Source organism: Schistocerca gregaria, unplaced genomic scaffold (genome assembly GCF_023897955.1).
Source record: "Schistocerca gregaria isolate iqSchGreg1 unplaced genomic scaffold, iqSchGreg1.2 ptg000792l, whole genome shotgun sequence".
NCBI lineage: Eukaryota > Metazoa > Arthropoda > Insecta > Orthoptera > Acrididae > Schistocerca > Schistocerca gregaria.
This window is the reverse complement of record NW_026062160.1, coordinates 15,001-22,500: the sequence shown is the minus strand read 5'-3', so window position 1 is coordinate 22,500 and position 7,500 is coordinate 15,001. Positions and strand designations below refer to the sequence as shown.

At 50.1% G+C, this 7,500-nt stretch overlaps 2 non-coding genes across 2 annotated transcripts in view; both read right to left on the bottom strand.

Moving 5' to 3' along the window:
• The window catches only part of LOC126322133 (5.8S ribosomal RNA), a 155-nt gene extending 30 nt beyond the window's left edge, over nucleotides 1-125 (bottom strand). The window contains exon 1 of the ribosomal RNA XR_007558837.1: nucleotides 1-125. This exon is cut by the window's left edge and continues 30 nt beyond it. This is a non-coding gene — a ribosomal RNA (5.8S ribosomal RNA).
• A 361-nt stretch (nucleotides 126-486) lies between these two features.
• On the bottom strand, nucleotides 487-2,379 carry LOC126322135 (small subunit ribosomal RNA). Its single transcript, XR_007558839.1, has one exon. It is a non-coding gene; the product is annotated as a small subunit ribosomal RNA (ribosomal RNA).
• Between the last annotated feature and the right edge of the window lie 5,121 nt (nucleotides 2,380-7,500).

Below are 7,500 nucleotides of genomic sequence, written 5' to 3'. Positions count from 1 at the left end.
GAATCCATGGACCGCAATGTGCGTTCGAAACGTCGATGTTCATGTGTCCTGCAGTTCACATGTCGACGCGCAATTTGCTGCGTTCTTCATCGACCCACGAGCCGAGTGATCCACCGTCCTGGGTGATCTTTTCCTTTTCAGTCTCCCACTGTCTCTTTCAAGACAGTAGCATTTGCGGGACTGAGGCGTCTGACGGCCCCTGTTCCACTATTTTTTTGTGTCCAACGGCCTCACAGCCGATGGGCGTCGTACGGCTCCACACCGGAGCGGACAGGCACTCGGGCGAACGTCATTCAAAACCGGCGCCAGGCGCCAGGTACCGCAGGCCAGCCGCTCCAGAGCTTCAGCGCTCGTACCACACAACAACAACACTTCCGCTAGTTTTGAGAGGCACGCGTGGTTCCGCACGCGGCGCACGGCCACTGCCGTACAGGTAGCGTGTTGCGCGACACGACACGCACATCGAAAGACATGCAGTCTAGTCGGTAATGATCCTTCCGCAGGTTCACCTACGGAAACCTTGTTACGACTTTTACTTCCTCTAAATGATCAAGTTTGGTCATCTTTCCGGTAGCATCGGCAACGACAGAGTCGATGCCGCGTACCAGTCCGAAGACCTCACTAAATCATTCAATCGGTAGTAGCGACGGGCGGTGTGTACAAAGGGCAGGGACGTAATCAACGCGAGCTTATGACTCGCGCTTACTGGGAATTCCTCGTTCATGGGGAACAATTGCAAGCCCCAATCCCTAGCACGAAGGAGGTTCAGCGGGTTACCCCGACCTTTCGGCCTAGGAAGACACGCTGATTCCTTCAGTGTAGCGCGCGTGCGGCCCAGAACATCTAAGGGCATCACAGACCTGTTATTGCTCAATCTCGTGCGGCTAGAAGCCGCCTGTCCCTCTAAGAAGAAAAGTAATCGCTGACAGCACGAAGGATGTCACGCGACTAGTTAGCAGGCTAGAGTCTCGTTCGTTATCGGAATTAACCAGACAAATCGCTCCACCAACTAAGAACGGCCATGCACCACCACCCACCGAATCAAGAAAGAGCTATCAATCTGTCAATCCTTCCGGTGTCCGGGCCTGGTGAGGTTTCCCGTGTTGAGTCAAATTAAGCCGCAGGCTCCACTCCTGGTGGTGCCCTTCCGTCAATTCCTTTAAGTTTCAGCTTTGCAACCATACTTCCCCCGGAACCCAAAAGCTTTGGTTTCCCGGAGGCTGCCCGCCGAGTCATCGGAGGAACTGCGGCGGATCGCTGGCTGGCATCGTTTATGGTTAGAACTAGGGCGGTATCTGATCGCCTTCGAACCTCTAACTTTCGTTCTTGATTAATGAAAACATACTTGGCAAATGCTTTCGCTTCTGTTCGTCTTGCGACGATCCAAGAATTTCACCTCTAACGTCGCAATACGAATGCCCCCGCCTGTCCCTATTAATCATTACCTCGGGTTCCGAAAACCAACAAAATAGAACCGAGGTCCTATTCCATTATTCCATGCACACAGTATTCAGGCGGGCTTGCCTGCTTTAAGCACTCTAATTTGTTCAAAGTAAACGTGCCGGCCCACCGAGACACTCAACAAAGAGCACCCTGGTAGGATTTAAACGGGGTCCGCCTCGGGACGCGAAAGCACCCCTTCGGCTCGCCCCACCGGCAGGACGTCCCACGATACATGCCAGTTAAACACCGACGGGCGGTGAACCAACAGCGTGGGACACAAATCCAACTACGAGCTTTTTAACCGCAACAACTTTAATATACGCTATTGGAGCTGGAATTACCGCGGCTGCTGGCACCAGACTTGCCCTCCAATAGATACTCGTTAAAGGATTTAAAGTGTACTCATTCCGATTACGGGGCCTCGGATGAGTCCCGTATCGTTATTTTTCGTCACTACCTCCCCGTGCCGGGAGTGGGTAATTTGCGCGCCTGCTGCCTTCCTTGGATGTGGTAGCCGTTTCTCAGGCTCCCTCTCCGGAATCGAACCCTGATTCCCCGTTACCCGTTACAACCATGGTAGGCGCAGAACCTACCATCGACAGTTGATAAGGCAGACATTTGAAAGATGCGTCGCCGGTACGAGGACCGTGCGATCAGCCCAAAGTTATTCAGAGTCACCAAGGCAAACGGACCAGACAAGCCAATCCGATTGGTTTTGATCTAATAAAAGCGTCCCTTCCATCTCTGGTCGGGACTCTGTTTGCATGTATTAGCTCTAGAATTACCACAGTTATCCAAGTAACGTGGGTACGATCTAAGGAACCATAACTGATTTAATGAGCCATTCGCGGTTTCACCTTAATGCGGCTTGTACTGAGACATGCATGGCTTAATCTTTGAGACAAGCATATGACTACTGGCAGGATCAACCAGGGAGCTGCGTCAACTAGAGCTGAGCAGCCGGCCGCCCGGGAGTGTGTCCCGGGGGCCCGCGCGAACACGCAAGCGTCCGCTCAATTATTCTGCAAACAGGAGGAGGCCGAGCTCCCCTGCACGATACACCTCGAAACCCTCTCAGGTCCCGGCGGCGCGCAGCGCCGTCCTAGGTACTTGGTCGGTTTCGAGAGAGGCGCAATCGCCCGGAGTTAGGCGAGTAGACGGTTTTAGTGCGAACACCCTTGCTCCCAACTGAGCTTGCCGCTGCCGACAGAGGCCCGGGAGCGTGCTGTCGTGGCATTGCCGGCGGGAGACAACACGCGCCACCTATGGTGACCGGCAGCTCCAACGCCAGCGCCACACAAGGGCAAAGCCCCACTTGGGTGCAGAAGCGAACTCTCCCAGCACAGCGCACGCGCCAACACGTCCGCACAACTGCGATACAAACCACCTGCGAGAACCGCTGGGGCGACCGAGCAGCAGACGGCGTCGCGGCGCCGAGTGCCAGGCGGCGGCGCATCCTCAACGCACACAGTCCTCAATCAGACCAGCACACTGCAGATGTCCACCGCGCTTCGCACCGGGCTCGGCTGAACCAACTTTGGCCGCCAGGCGCCGCGTGCAGGGTGCGCCGCAGCGTAGCTGCGCCGCCTGCCGGGCCCGTCGGCTGGCGCTCCTGCCACTCGGCGCCCCCCACCAGCCGCCTGTTGCGCGTGCGCCCACGCAGCGCGCGGCCAACACGCCGGGCGGCCCCCCTTCACCGGCCGGGAACAGTCCCACCAAGCCACCGCCGCGTATCGCTTCATACCCACATGGGCCTAGTCACGCGTGTGGATGTGGCGGGTACCGCTGAAACAACCGGTTAATAGCTGTACCGATCGTCGCCATCACAGATTCACCTCCAGCGTGAACAACCGCTCAACAACGGATTTCCAGTTCATTTGCGTATCTTGGGCAGTAAACGTAGATGTCCACCTACATTTGCGAATTCAACAATTCTTGCATGCCAGGATGTCATGTGTCACGACACGCTACATCAGACCACATACACACTGCGACATGTGCAGAAGAGAACACGTGGAAGGTGGCCCGCGCACGTATGCGATGTACCTTCCGCGATCCACTGTCAACCGGCATCTGCGGCATGTCCCAGATATGGAACGCGGTCCACCAGGGTAGCACTTTGTGTGAGGCAATACGACAAAGTCGGAATACACGCGTCACTACATCAGACGGCTCACGCTGACCTGACCTGACCTGACTCACCGCACCACCACCCCCAGCGACCCAGGGTGACATACAATGCGTTCGTACGTTCCTCCCACACGCCTCTACGGCGTACCACAGTGCAACCTAGCTGTTATTGGGAGACGAGACAAGTAGCATCAAGCACAACATATGGAAATTGAGATTCGACACCGTTGGGCACAGCCAGCGTACGGTCACACGTATCACACTACTTCACTCTGTACGTAACGACCGATGATCGGTACAGCGTGTGGGTTACGCGTACGACATCAGCGGACAATGGACACAGACCATACCACGACGTACACTGAGGGCGTCGACATCTGAATGCAACTGAACAGCTGCGAGGCTCATTTAACACTCAAACGCCAGACCGACCAGCTTGAGAGGACAGAGACACAAAGAGGGGGACAGAGGGGGACAGAGGGGGGGGAGGGGGGGGGTCGGCGATATAGTCCTATTGCAGTACAATTGACAGTGGATAGCAGGAATATGTGGAAAGTAAGCAACACTCGCAAGACATCTACATGAGGATAACAACGACACCAGAGATTCCGAGCAGTGAACTATGTTAGGCAAAGGGACAACGTGGGTTAGGTTAAGGGACAACGTGGGTTAGGTTAAGGGACAACGTGGGTTAGGTTAAGGGACAACGTGGGTTAGGTTAAGGGACAACGTGGGTTAGGTTAAGGGACAACGTGGGTTAGGTTAAGGGACAACGTGGGTTAGGTTAAGGGACAACGTGGGTTAGGTTAAGGGACAACGTGGGTTAGGTTAAGGGACAACGTGGGTTAGGTTAAGGGACAACGTGGGTTAGGTTAAGGGACAACGTGGGTTAGGTTAAGGGACAACGTGGGTTAGGTTAAGGGACAACGTGGGTTAGGTTAAGGGACAACGTGGGTTAGGTTAAGGGACAACGTGGGTTAGGTTAAGGGACAACGTGGGTTAGGTTAAGGGACAACGTGGGTTAGGTTAAGGGACAACGTGGGTTAGGTTAAGGGACAACGTGGGTTAGGTTAAGGGACAACGTGGGTTAGGTTAAGGGACAACGTGGGTTAGGTTAAGGGACAACGTGGGTTAGGTTAAGGGACAACGTGGGTTAGGTTAAGGGACAACGTGGGTTAGGTTAAGGGACAACGTCGGTTAGGTTAAGGGACAACGTCGGTTAGGTTAAGGGACAACGTCGGTTAGGTTAAGGGACAACGTCGGTTAGGTTAAGGGACAACGTCGGTTAGGTTAAGGGACAACGTCGGTTAGGTTAAGGGACAACGTCGGTTAGGTTAAGGGACAACGTGGGTTAGGTTAAGGGACAACGTGGGTTAGGTTAAGGGACAACTTGAGTTAGGTTAAGGGACAACTTGAGTTAGGTTAAGGGACAAATTGAGTTAGGTTAAGGGACAAATTGAGTTAGGTTAAGGGACAAATTGAGTTAGGTTAAGGGACAAATTGAGTTAGGTTAAGGGACAAATTGAGTTAGGTTAAGGGACAACTTGAGTTAGGTTAAGGGACAAATTGAGTTAGGTTAAGGGACAAATTGAGTTAGGTTAAGGGACAAATTGAGTTAGGTTAAGGGACAACTTGAGTTAGGTTAAGGGACAACTTGAGTTAGGTTAAGGGACAACTTGAGTTAGGTTAAGGGACAACTTGAGTTAGGTTAAGGGACAACTTGAGTTAGGTTAAGGGACAACTTGAGTTAGGTTAAGGGACAACTTGAGTTAGGTTAAGGGACAACTTGAGTTAGGTTAAGGGACAACTTGAGTTAGGTTAAGGGACAACTTGAGTTAGGTTAAGGGACAACTTGAGTTAGGTTAAGGGACAACTTGAGTTAGGTTAAGGGACAACTTGAGTTAGGTTAAGGGACAACTTGAGTTAGGTTAAGGGACAACTTGAGTTAGGTTAAGGGACAACTTGAGTTAGGTTAAGGGACAACTTGAGTTAGGTTAAGGGACAACTTGAGTTAGGTTAAGGGACAACTTGAGTTAGGTTAAGGGACAACTTGAGTTAGGTTAAGGGACAACTTGAGTTAGGTTAAGGGACAACTTGAGTTAGGTTAAGGGACAACTTGAGTTAGGTTAAGGGACAACGTGGGTTAGGTTAAGGGACAAATTGAGTTAGGTTAAGGGACAACTTGAGTTAGGTTAAGGGACAACTTGAGTTAGGTTAAGGGACAACTTGAGTTAGGTTAAGGGACAACTTGAGTTAGGTTAAGGGACAACTTGAGTTAGGTTAAGGGACAACTTGAGTTAGGTTAAGGGACAACTTGAGTTAGGTTAAGGGACAACTTGAGTTAGGTTAAGGGACAACTTGAGTTAGGTTAAGGGACAACTTGAGTTAGGTTAAGGGACAACTTGAGTTAGGTTAAGGGACAACTTGAGTTAGGTTAAGGGACAACTTGAGTTAGGTTAAGGGACAACTTGAGTTAGGTTAAGGGACAACTTGAGTTAGGTTAAGGGACAACTTGAGTTAGGTTAAGGGACAACTTGAGTTAGGTTAAGGGACAACTTGAGTTAGGTTAAGGGACAACTTGAGTTAGGTTAAGGGACAACTTGAGTTAGGTTAAGGGACAACTTGAGTTAGGTTAAGGGACAACTTGAGTTAGGTTAAGGGACAAATTGAGTTAGGTTAAGGGACAAATTGAGTTAGGTTAAGGGACAAATTGAGTTAGGTTAAGGGACAAATTGAGTTAGGTTAAGGGACAAATTGAGTTAGGTTAAGGGACAAATTGAGTTAGGTTAAGGGACAAATTGAGTTAGGTTAAGGGACAAATTGAGTTAGGTTAAGGGACAAATTGAGTTAGGTTAAGGGACAAATTGAGTTAGGTTAAGGGACAAATTGAGTTAGGTTAAGGGACAAATTGAGTTAGGTTAAGGGACAAATTGAGTTAGGTTAAGGGACAAATTGAGTTAGGTTAAGGGACAAATTGAGTTAGGTTAAGGGACAAATTGAGTTAGGTTAAGCGATAATCTGGTACAGCCACAGTTAGGTTAAGCGATAATCTGGTACAGCCACAGTTAGGTTAAGCGATAATCTGGTACAGCCACAGTTAGGTTAAGCGATAATCTGGTACAGCCACAGTTAGGTTAAGCGATAATCTGGTACAGCCACAGTTAGGTTAAGCGATAAACTGGTACAGCCACAGTTAGGTTAAGCGATAAACTGGTACAGCCACAGTTAGGTTAAGCGATAAACTGGTACAGCCACAGTTAGGTTAAGCGATAAACTGGTACAGCCACAGTTAGGTTAAGCGATAAACTGGTACAGCCACAGTTAGGTTAAGCGATAAACTGGTACAGCCACAGTTAGGTTAAGCGATAAACTGGTACAGCCACAGTTAGGTTAAGCGATAAACTGGTACAGCCACAGTTAGGTTAAGCGATAAACTGGTACAGCCACAGTTAGGTTAAGCGATAAACTGGTACAGCCACAGTTAGGTTAAGCGATAATCTGGTACAGCCACAGTTAGGTTAAGCGATAATCTGGTACAGCCACAGTTAGGTTAAGCGATAAACTGGTACAGCCACAGTTAGGTTAAGCGATAAACTGGTACAGCCACAGTTAGGTTAAGCGATAATCTGGTACAGCCACAGTTAGGTTAAGCGATAATCTGGTACAGCCACAGTTAGGTTAAGCGATAAACTGGTACAGCCACAGTTAGGTTAAGCGATAAACTGGTACAGCCACAGTTAGGTTAAGCGATAAACTGGTACAGCCACAGTTAGGTTAAGCGATAAACTGGTACAGCCACAGTTAGGTTAAGCGATAAACTGGTACAGCCACAGTTAGGTTAAGCGATAAACTGGTACAGCCACAGTTAGGTTAAGCGATAAACTGGTACAGCCACAGTTAGGTTAAGCGATAAACTGGTACAGCCAC